The sequence below is a fragment of the Bubalus kerabau genome, chromosome 13 (assembly GCF_029407905.1).
Source record: "Bubalus kerabau isolate K-KA32 ecotype Philippines breed swamp buffalo chromosome 13, PCC_UOA_SB_1v2, whole genome shotgun sequence".
Taxonomy (NCBI): domain Eukaryota; kingdom Metazoa; phylum Chordata; class Mammalia; order Artiodactyla; family Bovidae; genus Bubalus; species Bubalus kerabau.
Genome location: NC_073636.1, coordinates 35,804,669 through 35,818,770, shown reverse-complemented (window position 1 = coordinate 35,818,770; position 14,102 = coordinate 35,804,669).

Genomic DNA, 14,102 nt, shown 5'->3' with positions numbered 1-14,102 from the left:
GAGTTTTGTCTTGTCCATTCTCTGTCCTGGCTAGAGTTAGAAGTGGTTGGGCTGTCTTGTTAGAACTTTAGGGTCAAGTTGAATGCAATCTGACCTTGAGAATGCACTAACTTGAGGTTTGTTGGAAAAATGGTTATGCTTGGAAATATGTTGCCCGGTTGGAAGGAAGTCCTCACTAGTCAGGTCGATGGGTTTTATGATAGTACCAAAGTAACCCATAAACACTCTCTCATTGCCAGCTGCCTGGGTTTTACTATTGGCTCATTTCACATCCACAGGCTTTTCTCACAGGAATAGGCTTTAAAAAATCTGAATGCTACTTGCCAAACAAATAAACTTTTATATATGTCTAAACAAACATAATCCTGTGACAATTTAATAGGCATTACAAGGCATAGGGGGAAAAAAGCTTTTGAAACTTCTGATGTAAGAATCAAAAAAACAATTCTTTAACAGGACTGAAGACAAGCTACAAAATTGAGAGTCCATTAAGCTCTACTAAATTAATAATCAGTCCTTGTAAAAGTCCATAAATATGTATTTTTCATTATTATTGTCATTCATCCACCTCACAGTACCCATTCTTGGCCAAATCTCCTGCATTGTTAAAACCAGTGGTACCATGTTAACGACTTAGGTGGGCATGGAACCAGGTGCCAGTCATTCAAAGACTAGAGGAAATTTTTTTTAACAACAAAAAAAGTGTTTTGAAATCCAAAATGAAGGGAAACTGGCTGGCCCTACAATTTGACTGACCTCTGTGCAAAACTCATAAGTGTTCTAAGCATGCAAACCTACTGTTTCTCTCCAGTGTTTCATTTAGTGTTTCCATAAATAATAATTTAGGATAAAAAATGCATGGTCTTGGATAATTTTCCACAATCAATGCCCTCTGAAATTCAAGAGGAAAATATTACTCCTGTTCCCTAATTATCTTTGTTTAATAAAATTATATTAAAATAAAGAACTAAGATCTATATTCCCTTTTATAGTTTCTAAAAGTGAAATTCAATTGGTTGTGTCTGACTCTTTGCAACTCCGTGGATTGTAGCCCACCATGCTCCTCTGTCCATGGAATTCTCCAGGCAAGAATACTGGAGTGGGTTGCCATGCCCTTCTCCAGGGAATCTTCCTGATCCAGGGATCAAACCCAAGTTCTCCCACATTGCAGGCGGATTCTTTACCATCTGAGCCACCAAGGAAGCCGTCACTCCTATTCCCTAATTATCTTTATTTAACAAAATTATATTAACATAAACAACTAAGATCTATATTACCTTCTACATTTTCTAAGGCACTTGGAAATAGATTTTCAGTTTCTCCTAACAACAACATCAAAAAAAAAAATCTAAAACATGAAAATCATTTCTTTCAGTTGAAGAGTAGACATGGCCTGAGAAAGCATGACAGACTTCACTGTCATCCAGGGCAGCCGCTCCATGGAGGGTCAGGTTGCTAGGAGTTCCTGATGGGCTATGATGTCCTGGATGGAAATTCACACAACCAGCTTCCAAAAGAGCCAGTGCCTGGGAGTGCAGGGGAATGCATGGGCACCCCAACTGTAGCAGAGTTTCTGGACTGCAATGAGCTTCCTCTAGGGACCTCAAGGCAGCTACACAGCATGGTGGCTTGGCTAGGTGACCATCTCTTTGCCTCGTTTTCTTTCTGCCTCATATCCAGTTATTTCTACAGTTCAGGAGATTGGGGAAAAGAGGCACATGCAAACCATCTGACTCACAGAGACACAGCATCCGTGTCAGTTGATCCTTCTGTAACGGCAGAAAGGTCAGAAGGCCAGGTGGTAATGAACAGTCTCACTGGAGAAGGGAAGGGGCAGAAAGACAAAGAATATATTTCCTTACACGAGGCTGCAACTTGAACAATTTTTACCACGAGACCTCCTTGTTGAGGGGTTGTACTTTCTTGACAACCCAAATGAAACCATGAGCGTTGAACTGTGGTATTTGCCTTCCCTGGCTTATGGTCCCTTTATTGGGTGATCTCTGGTTTTCGCAAGTACACATACTCATTATTCAACATATAGAAACTATTCTTCAAAACATTCTCCTCAATGATAACTATTTAATGATAACTATTTAATGATAACTACCATTAATGCTTCTGGCTTTCTTTCCTTTTTTTTTCTATTTTTTATAAAGTTGGAATTATGGAGCTTTATTTTTGTGGGCCACGCTTTTCACTTACTATGCTCCAAGGTTTCCCCCAATTAATATTTTCTAAAATATCTGTGATCCATGAGCACAGCACCATAGTGACTGTGCTGTCCCATAATTCATTTCCTCTTTCCCTTATTACTGCAGGTTTGGGTTAACCAGGAGCATTTTCAGGTCTGGATTCTAGGCCAGTTTTTGCAAATGGCTCTTTCTTTCCCCACTGCTTATTCTCCTCCAAACTTCACCAAAAGCGCTCAGTCCATAATTTTATGAGGTCTATGCTTCCACAGACTCCTTGACCACTTTTGGGGTGACTTCAACAGAAAAATATGATATCGGGTCACATTTTCCATACAATTATATATGTTAGGCCATTTGGTCTGACATTGAGAGAAAAGATTTAAAGTGGGTGCTGTTCTGTAAAACCCAACCATGCTGTTACCATGCTGTTTCACCTCCTGTGAAGTGGGAATAATATCTGACATACACAGCTGTGGTGGGGATTAGCCACAATGTTAGAAGCACATAAGGGTTCCCTGGTGGTTCAGATAGTAGAGAATCTGCCTGCAATGTGGGAGACCTGGGTTCGATCCCTGGGTTGGGAAGATCTCCTGGAGAAGGAAATGGCAACCCACTCCAGTATTCTTGCCTGAAGAAACCCACGGACAGAGGAGCCTGCCGGGCTACAGTCCATGGGGTTGCAAAGAGTTGGACACAACTGAGCAACTTATATTTTCACACTTAGAAGCACACGGCACAAACCACCCTTTTAATAAAAATCAGTTTGTTGTTGTTTAGTCCCTAAGTCAGATCTGACTCTTTCGTGACCCCGGGACTGTAGTCCACCAGGCTTTTCTGTCCACGGGATTCCCCAGGCAAGAATACTGGAGTGGGTTGCCATTTCCTTCTCCAGGGGATCTTCCCAACCCAGGGATCAAACCTGTACCTCCTGCATTGGCAGGCAGATTCTTTATCGCTGAGCGACCAGGGCTTCCCTAAAGGGCTTCCTTTATTCTTATTCTATTTCTATTGATACACTGTTCTTTCTTCAGTATGTTGAACAGGTGATTTCTAACAGGGACTGCAGACAATTCAGTAGGTGGAATTACATTTTGGGTGAAACAATGGCATTTCCTGGAGGGAGAGGGGGAGATCTTCTCTGACGGAACCTGCCAGCGACACAGAGGCCAAGTTTGTTTCACCAGGTCTGTGCTGCCCTGCTGGATTTCCAGCCCACAGGGTGAAAAGTTAAAGGCATCTCTGGGCTGCCCCACCCGCCCACTACCACGCCCCCACTGGCAGCATAATTCTTGGCAGGGAAGAAAAAATAAATCTATAGTTGGCCTTGAAAAGCATTCATGCAAAATAAAGCCAGGATTCATAAGTAATCGGACTTCTGCATCAGTTTTCAAAACAGTATCCTGTTACCAGCTAAAGCAAACAGAGCAGTTTCAGCCCCGGGAACTGACAGGCAGTGCAGAGGGCAGATTAGAAAAGATTAAATATTTGTGCAAAACCCACGCCCCCTCCCTTCACAAAGGGCCGCCTGCATTAGGAAGAAAGGGAAATGGGAATCAAGGGAAGGGGATGCAAAAATTGAGAAGAGAGCCTTATCTTTACAGAGGAAGGGCTGGTTTTGGAGGAGGAAGTGGAGAAGGGGAAAGGGGGAGAGCGAGGCGATGTGGGCACAGCCTCTGGGCACTGCGGCTCCTGTCTTGGGCACTGAGGCCACACTTTTGACCCGGGCAGTGGAGTCAGGCCAAAGGGCTGAGCCAGGGAGTAGACAGAACCAGGACAATGAGAGTTTTTAAATTGCCAGGCTGTGATGGTAGAGAGGGACACAGTGTCAGGTGCTGCATTAACTTCTAGGGGTTGGAGGAGGGGTGGGGCGGGTGGCACGCAGGCCCATGAAGTGCACTGTGCGTATCCAGCAGGCTGTCCAAAGAAAGGCAAAGATGGTAAAGAATTTGCCTGCAGTGCAGGAGTCCCAGGTTCAATTCCTGGGTCAGGAAGATTCCCCCAGAGAAGGAAATGGCAACCCACTCCAGTATTCTTGATGGACAATCCCACAGACAGAGGAGCCTGGTGGGCTACAGTCCAATTCAGTTCACTCGCTCAGTCATGTCCGACTTTTTGCGACCCCATGAATCGCAGCACGCCAGGCCTCCCTGTCCATCACCAACTCCCAGAGTTCACCCAGACTCATGTGCATCGAATCGGTGATTCCATCCAGCCATCTCATCCTCTATCGTCCCCTTCTCCTCCTGCCCCCAATCCCTCCCAGCATCAGAGTCTTTGCCAATGAGTCAACTCTTCCCATGAGGTGGCCAAAGTATTGGAGTTTCAGCCTCAGCATCATTCCTTCCAAAGAACACCCAGGGCTGATCTCCTTCAGAATGGACTGGTTGGATCTCCTTGCAGTCCAAGGGACTCTCAAGAGTCTTCTCCAACACCACAGTTCAAAAGCAGCAATTATTTGGCACTCAGCTTTCTTCACAGTCCAACTCTAACATCCATACATGACCACTGGAAAAACTATAGTCTTGACTAGATGGGCCTTTGTTGGCAAAGTAATGTCTCTGCTTTTGAATATGCTATCTAGGTTGGTCATAACTTTCCTTCCAAGGAGTAAGCATCTTTTAATCTCATAGCTGCAATCACCATCTGCAGTGATTTTGGAGCCCCCCAAAAATAAAGTCTGACAATGTTTCCACTGTTTCCCCATCTATTTGCCATGAAGTGATGGGACCAGATGCCATGATCTTTGTTTTCTGAATGTTTCTTTCACTTTCATTGAGAGGCTTTTTAGTTCCTCTTCACTTTCTGCCATAAGGGTGATGTCATCTGCATATCTGAGGTTATTGATATTTCTTCCAGCAATCTTGATTCCAGCTTGTGCTTCTTCCAGCCCAGCGTTTCTCAGGATGTACTCTGCATAGAAGTTCAATAGGCAAGGTGACAATATACATACAATATACATACAATATACATTGACGTACTCCTTTTCCTATTTGGAACCAGTCTGTTGTTCTATGTCCAGTTCTAACTGTTGCCTCCTGACCTGCATATAGGTTTCTCAAGAGGCAGGTCAGGTGGTCTGGTATTCCCATCTCTTTCAGAATTTTCCACAGTTTATTGTGATCCACACAGTCAAAGGCTTTGGCATAGTCAATAAAGCAGAAATAGATGTTTTTCTAGAACTCTCTTGCTTTTTCAATGATCCAACGGATGTTTGCAATTTGATCTCTGCTTCCTCTGCCTTTTCTAAAACCAGCTTGAACATCTAGAAGTTCACGGTTCACGTATTGTTGAAGCCTGGCTTGGAGAATTTTGAGCATTACTTTACTAGCATGTGAGATGAGTGCAATTGTGCAATAGTTTGAGCATTCTTTGGCATTGCCTTTCTTTGGGATTGGAATAAAAACTGACCTTTTCCAGTCCTGTGGCCACTGCTGAGTTTTCCAAATTTGCTGGCATATTGAGTGCAGCACTTTCACAGCATCATCTTTCAGGATTTGAAATAGCTCAACTGGAATTCCATTACCTCCACTAGCTTTGTTCGTAGTGATGCTTTCTAAGGCCCACTTGACTTCACATTCCAGGATGTCTGGCTCTAGGTGAGTGATCACACCATCGTGATTATCTGGGTCGTGAAGCTCTTTTTTGTACAGTTCTTCTGTGTATTCTTGCCACCTCTTCTTAATACCTTCTGCTTCTGCTAGGTCCATACCATTTCTGTCCTTTATTGAGCCCATCTTTGCATGAAATGTTCCCTTGGTAACCCTAATTTTCTTGAAGAGATCTGGGCTACAGTCCATGGGGTTGCAATCAGTCAGACATGACTGAGCAACTAACACTCATATCCAAAGCAAAAGACAGAACAGAAAAGTGAGGGTTTTGAAAATTGTTAAAAGTTGCAATTTTCAACTCCACTGACAGTCTATCAAAGTCAGCTTCTGCCTTTGAGAACTTTTAGTGGCTGCCAGGAACTTGGAATTAAAAAAAGAAGAAAGAAAGAAAAACCTCCCATAGTAATGTTCTGTGCAGGCAGCAGGGAGCTGACAGATACGAGGAGAATCTTTCAGGAGCTGGGATTTTTCTGTGGACTTTGGAACTTCTCGTGGCCCTACCAGGAGGACTAACACAGGATGCTTTGCCGAAAAAGCAGTCCTGAGGAGCCCTTTGATCTCAGCTCCAGTGACCCACAGGAGGGGGAGGAGGAGGAGGAGCCCCCAGAGGAAGGACAGCCTGGGGTCCTGTGGGCGGGCTTAGAGTCTGCGCCAGAGCAGTGGTCCTCAACCCTCACGGAACAGGAGCATCCCTGGGAGGTATTTTTTTTTTAATACTGATGCCCAAGCTTGGCTTGTTTGTGTTAATCAGGCTCCCTGAAGGTTTCTTTTTTTAACTCCTCATTAATTCTAATGTAAGGTCAAGGCCTTAAATTTCCAGAGAGAGACTCAAAGGGACCCTGCCGGGGACAGGCCTTCCTCTGCCTCTTAGGTCCTAGTCTCCTCAATGGGAGAAGAACATCAAGTACCCCCACCTTCCTGGCCTCATCCTGGGTCCTCAAGAAGCCATTTCCCTCAGAAGGCTTAGCACCAATCCCTGGACCTGAGGAGCTGAACCCAGTCATCCAAGCAGACAGGGGAGATGGAAACTAAACTTTTGGTGTTGAGCATGCCATAGTGTATACAGTAGAAATATAATGCTATACCCATGAAAGTTATACAATGTTATAAACCAAGGTTACTGCTTTTGAAAAATAGTTTAAAAAATAGTTAAATAAAAAAAACGTTGAAAAAAAAACAGGGAGAAAAGGGGTAGAAATCATACAATCACAATTTATGATTACCAAAGGGGAAAGAGAGCGAGGGAGAAATTAGGAGCTTGGGACTAAGAGATACTCACAATTATTAATATATATGAAATAGATAAACAATAACAATATGCTATATAGCACAGGGAACTATACTCAATATCTTGTAATAATCTATAATGGAAGAGAATCTGAAAAAGAATATATATATATACATATACATATGTATGTATAACTGAATCCATTTGTTATACACCTGGAACTAACATCAACTATGTATATGCTCAGTCGTGTCAGACTCTTTGTGACGCTATAAGACTGTGGCTCTTTTCATACTGTTCATGGGGTTCTCAAGGCAGCAATACTGAAGTGGTTTGCCATTCCCTTCTCCAGTGGACCATGTTTTGTCAGAACTCTCCACTATGACCCAGCCGTCCTGGGTGGCCCTACATGGCATGGCTCATAGTTTCAATGAGTTAGACAAGGCTGTGGCCCATGTGATCAGTTTGATTAGTTTGATTAGGCAGGAGGAGAAGGGGATGACAGAGGATGAGATGGTTGGATGGCATCACCAACTTGATGAACATGAGCTTGAGCAAGCTCCGGGAGTTGGTGATAGACAGTGAAGCCTGGTGTGCTGCAGTCCATGGAGTCGCAAAGAGTCGGACATGACTGAGGGGATCTTCCTGACCCAGGAATCAAACCTGAGTCTCCTGTATCTCCTGCATTAGCAGGTGGAATTTTTGCACCTGCTAAATTTTGGTACTTTACAAATGAAAAGAAAATTGAGAGTCAGGAGATGTACGTTCAATCCCTGGGTCAGGAAGTTCCCCTGAAGGAGGAAATAGCAACCCCATCCAGTATTCTTGCCTGGAAAATCCCATGGATGGAGGAGCCTGGCAGACTATAGTCCATGGGTTCACAATGAGTCAGACATAACTGAGCAACTGAGCTGATTAGCATCCAAAACAGATAGATTCCCAGTGCGTGGCCCTGTGCTAAGTGTTACATAAAACAACTGATGTGGACCCATCTCTCCCTCTGCAATGCTGACTGAGACGCATACAGGACTGAGATGATGTGCCATTTCCACAGCCACTTTCAGGACTTACACCTTGACGCCTCAGTCCATGGTTCCCAACCCTAACTGCCAGGGGCTTACCTGGAGCTTTGAGGAAAACATTTGTGTCTGCCCCCACCCTACCCCAGACTCTTATTTACCTCATCTGCAGAAGGCATCAGCGTTTACCTGTAAACCTGTACCTCTGATGGGCACCCAGATTGAGATGCTGCAGGAGGAGACGGAGCTGGAGAGAGCAAAGCTGGGCCCCCTGTACTCTGTGTGCCGACTGGAGGGCACGTACTAAGCTAATCACTCCCAGCTGCAGGGTGAGCAAAACGGAGTGGGTTTATAAGCTGCTTAAAGTTTAATAATCCAAAATATAGAGTGCCTTTAGCACCATGTAACAGGAAGAGGACCGGCTGGGGAAGGAGGGATCCAGGTTTTGATCCTGGTTGTGTCAACTCTCCCACTCCCCAGAGGTTGCTTCCTGCTTGGAGGTGGTGGGCAGACCTCAGCTCCAGCCCCACCTCTGCAGCCTAGTGAGTGACTTGGACCCTCCTAGCCTACCTGTCTCATCTTCAAATCTGATAATAGTGTTATCCACGGGACTGTGATGGGCACTCAAGTGCCTCACAAGAACTCTAGCTCACAGCAAGGGCTCAATACTTTTTAAGTATTATTTTTATTATGGGTTAGCCCAGCAGACCTCCCAGAGCAGAAAGGCCTGAGTACTTTTCATCCACAGAGAACTGCAATGTATCACCAGGGAGTATTACCATCACTGACCTCCTGGCTTTAATTAGGCTGAAGCCAGGACACAAGTTGGGCCAATTCCAAAGTTCCCAGGAGCTGAACACACGGGTTTCTTACTCACACTCCTCAATACTTCCAGAAGGGCTTTTGACTCTAAAATTTAGTGGGTTCTGAACAGCCCCATCCTACTCACCTGGGGAGCCACAGTCAGGTTGGCCAAACAGCCTTGTAATGGCTTATAGTTACTTTCTCATGTGAAGCTGAGTGAAAACCAAGCTCTTGGGGCCTGGAAGACGCCTGCAGACAAAGCAACCACAAGGATTGGACCAAGTTGGCCAAATTCAGGGGGAAAAAAAATCAGGTGAGCACTACTGAATTCTGGACATTTTAAGTTTTTTTTACTGAAGCATAGTTGATTTACAATGGATATTGTAAATGTTCCTACAGCAGATCCTAGCAAAGTTTAGGCATCTGAAATGCTTATGCAGCATAGCTCAGAAACTGTAGAAATTTTCTGAACTTTCTCTTTTGTGTTTTTACTATGATTGCTGCCAAATGTAACCACCCCCCCTCCCCAAAGCTATGAGTTTCCTAACTTTCTGGACTTGGGTAAATAGAATAATCGAGAGCATGTAGCACCAGGATGGGCTTCGCAGGTGGCTCAGTGGGTAAAGAATCCGCCTGCAATGCAGGAGACTCGGGTTCGATCCCTGGGTTGGGAAGATGCCCTGGTGGAGGGCATGGCAACCTACTCTAGTATTCTTGCCTGGAGAATTCCTTGGACAGAGGAGCCTGGCAGGCTACAGTCTATAGAGTAGCAAAGAGTTAGACACAACTTAAGTGACTGAGCATGCATGCAGCACCAGAATTATTTATTAAGGCATCTGTCCATTTGATCTGACATTCCTCTTATCTGCTTAGAGAACTTTTGCTGTGTCTAATGGCACAGCATGTGGTTTGCACCCACCAACTTGGGTAACTGCTACCTGCTAGAACAAAAACAGGGAAGGAGGAGGGAAGAAAACCATCAACTAAATTCTCAAAATATCCTGCCACACTGCATATAAAATGTTTGGCATGTGGGGTCATGATTTGCTAGCTGATCCATCAGTGTTCCATACGTGATAGATTAATGGGGTATTGCAAAGAATAGTAATAATAATGTTACCAAGTCTAAGCTTATACTGCTCACCACTCCACAGGCCAATAAATCAAGAAACAAGTTGTTGGGGCAAGGATTAGCAACTTTCTTTGGAAAGCCAGCAGACTGAGGAGATGCTGGACTAGTGTCCCAAAGAACCATGTTTACCCAAGTTAGAATTCAGTCTTATTTTATACTAAAAGGGGAGTAGGTATGGCTGATTGTTGCAAACTTCTTGGTGCTTGAATCCTTTTTTCTTGCAGCTGTCCATATAGGTCAGGCCATACTATTCCTATAAATCTCCAACAAGACAAATATTATTCTCTGTTCTTCAACTTTCTGTACCTATATGAATGGAAAACATTATACTTTTAAAGTTCAGAGCCTTAAGAATGGGCTTTCCAGTATATTCCCGGCTACAGGCAACATTCTTTTTTTTTTAAGTCTCTCAGTCATGTCCGACTCTTTGCAACCCCATGGACTATACAGTCCATGGAATTCTCCAGTTCAGAATACTGGAGAGGGTAGCCATTCTCTTCTTCAGGGGATCTTCCCAACCCAGAGATCAAACCCAGGTCTCCTGCATTTGGGGCAGATTCTTTACCAGCTGAGTCACAGGGGAAGCCCAAGAATACGGGAGTAGGTAGCCTACTTCTTCTCCAGTGGATCTTCCTGACCCAGGAATCAAACCAGGGTCTCCTGCATTGCCGGTGGATTCTTTATCAACTGAACTACCAGGGAAGCCATTCTTAACTTGTAGTAAAAGCAATATAATACCAAGGTTAAAGTAAAAGAAAGAGATTCAATACAGAGTCAGACTTGTTCTTCTCTATTACAATAATAAAAATAATAATAGTAATAATAATATTCAATAGACATTCCTATATGTTGGTAAAAGAGCTAAGGATTTTCATAACTAAATTCCCTTAATAATCCTATGAAATTAATATTACTCCCATTTTACAAATGAGAAAGGTAAAACAGTCTGCTGCTGCTAAGTCACTTCAGTCGTGTCCGACTCTGTGCGACCCCATAGACGGCAGCCCACCAGGCTCCCCCGTCCCTGGGATTCTCCAGGCAAGAACACTGGAGTGGGTTGCCATTTCCTTCTCCAAAGCATGAAAGTAAAAAGTGAAAGTGAAGTCTCTCAGTCGTGTCCAACCCTCAGCGACCCCATGGACTTCAGCCTTCCAGGCTCCTCCGTCCATGGGATTCTCCAGGCAAGAGCACTGTCTAGTCATACTTAGAGTAATTAATAATTATAATCAAAGTAATTCAAGTCTAGATTTTTTCTAGACTACTCTTAACCATTATACTGTACTACCTGAATACACACCCCCAAACACATTTTATCCAGAATTTCAGTCTCCTATACACAAGAAATGTTAACAGATTCCAAAATGGAAAGAATATAGAGTCATATTTTTATCTCTCCTTCTCTCTGGTACCCTTCCCTTCTTTGTATCAGGGAGTAAGTAACAAAGATAATCAAAGGCCAGGCAACCAAAAGACGGGACCAAGAAAAAAACTAAATTGATCAAGAGATCATTGGACCAACATCTTAATGAAATTTACAGATTTTTCAGAATGTTTAGAAACTTAAAAATCTTGGATTAGTTACAAAACAATAAATATGTGAACATATTTTCTCATTGAATGGAGGACCTAACATTTCTCAACTATATTCCTGGCTCCCCCACCAGTGACTTGACTTGGTAACTTCAAGACCCAGTAAAGTCATGGTGAAGTAGAGCTGGGTCCCCACGAACTCTGTCTTCAGACTGCCCTTTCATATAGAAAACTTTTAGCTTAAGAATAAGTTTAATCAGAGAAGGGAGAAAATGCAGAAACAAAGGCAAGCAGTCCAACAAGACTAAATAATAGTTTATTCTTTATAATCAAGGATCTTTAGTTCCTCCTCAAGGGCTATAGATAATATTCTAAGCCTTGTCATGTGAACTGTCTTATAGATACTGAAGCTCCCACCAGGTGGAAGAAGTTAGCTACGTAAGGACAAGACTGGAGCCATGACATGTGCTTAGTTGCTCAGGCATGTCTGACTCTTTGTGATCTCATGGACTGTAGCCCACCAGGCTCCTCTGTCCATGGAATTTTCCAGGCAAGAATACTGCAGTGGATTGCCATTTCCTACTCCAGGAGATCTTCCTGTTCCAAGGATTGAACCTGTCTCTTGGATCTCCTGCATTGGCAGGCAGATTCTTTATCACTGTGCCAACTGGGAAACCCCCATACTACATCTGATTTTAGCCAAAAGGCCAAGAAGCAGTGACATAAGCTGCCATAATTCTGAGAACTTGCCTCAAAGAAATAAGAATAAAATGACCCTGAAACTAAAGACTGACTGTACTTAAAACAATCAAGATAAGGCTGGTCAGACCACCAATGTCCAATTTTAAAATGACTGTCAGAGCTGACTGTGCTGTTTCTGCATGTAGCCCCTCCCCCCACCTATTAAAGCTCTTGCCCACTGATTGTCAGTGGCGGGGAAGGGAGTCAGCGTTTGGACAGGAGTCTGCCCTCCAGCCTGCCGTTGCCAGACTCTGAAATAAAGCAACCTTTCCTTTCCACCATCCTTGCCTCTTTATAGGCTGTTGAGTGGTGAGCAGCCGGACTCCACCTTTGATAACAATGAGACATATACCTCATGTCTCAGGAAACTTCTTACTAATTTCTGTCTTACTGATCATCCATGTAATATTTTAAACTACTAGAAAAGCCTGAAACTGGGCAAAAGAGAACAGGAGTTTAAAAAAAAAGATGGTGGTTCCAACTCATTCACTGCCAAGACCACTGAAATGAGGGCCATGTGCAAGGCTGGTTAAAGTGGGAACAAAGCATCTAAAAAGTTCCACCAAGGAACAATCAACAGCATTAATGCGCTTTGCAGAAAAAGCTCGAAGTTTCTAATTCCTGCTCACCAAGGGCAGAGATATTCCCTACCTTGGACTCTTCCCCCAGCCCCCAGTGCCAAGAGCCAATCATAATGTGGGTTATATTCTGCATTTAGCCATTCCCCCCAAAATTTCCCAAGTTCATAATCTGACCCCTCTGAAAGGTCTGGCTGCCTGTGCTGAAGCTGTCTGTTAACTCTCCTGTGGACTGCTGGGGTTGGTATTTCATCTCCGCAGGAATTTCAGAAGGTCAATATCCCCATCTGTGAGGAAGCCCACGTTAAGTAATGAAACAAGGCAGGCCAGTTCACCCTGGAGGAGATGGACGTCTCTCTAAGTGCAGCTGACAAAAGACCTTTACACTCTGGATGTATGGGGCCGGGAACGGAGTGAACAGGGAAGAAAATTAGCTCAGGGAAAGAGATTCCTAAATCAGTGGGGAAAAGAAAAACATGATATGCAGAGTTACTTGCAAGCTACTGGGACATTTGGTTTCCATTAACTGTACAAGCAATGGTTTGTGTTGCTATTGCTGATGTTGGGTGAGCCTGTGTATTATGTTTAATGGGCATCCAGAGCAGGGGCAGTAATAAAAAGTAAGTACGTGAAGGAATTAAAGCTAGAACTTATCAGTGTGTGGAAAAAATAAACCCACATGGTTGTAGGTCCTGGGTTCTCCAAAGCCTGTGGTTTCCCACGCTTCCAGGGAGTGCCCCAGACAGTGTCAGCTTTCTTGTTTCAAACTCCAGAGAACCCTAAACCAAACAAGAGGCTCACAGATAAGTGGTTTCTCTCTGATTTACACATCTATATTTCTCCGACTGTTTATTTTGCCCAGTCATCCCTGAGATGCCTTGAAGATGAAGGCATCTTGTCATTCTGCCCTGTGATGTTGGCAGGGCCATCCGTGGAACAGTGGCTGAGATGCTCCAGGCTAAATCCGAGGGCATTGGAAATTTCCTTTCACTTTCTCAAATTCCAGTTTTGTAACCTCAAGCCACTGCTGCCATGTAAATGGTTTTCTTCTTTGGGTTAGTAGTATATTATGTAGTTTATTGACCATAAATATACTCAGACCTTGCAGAAAGGCAACTGGGGAAATCAAGGTATCTACCCATTGGCAAGTTCCATGGCTCCATTTCTGTAGCTGGAGGTCAGAATGTCTAAGCTGCAAGAATTTCTGAGGGTCCTAGGGCAGTGAGAGATTTCTGCAACAACCAACAAATCACTATTGGGGAAATAT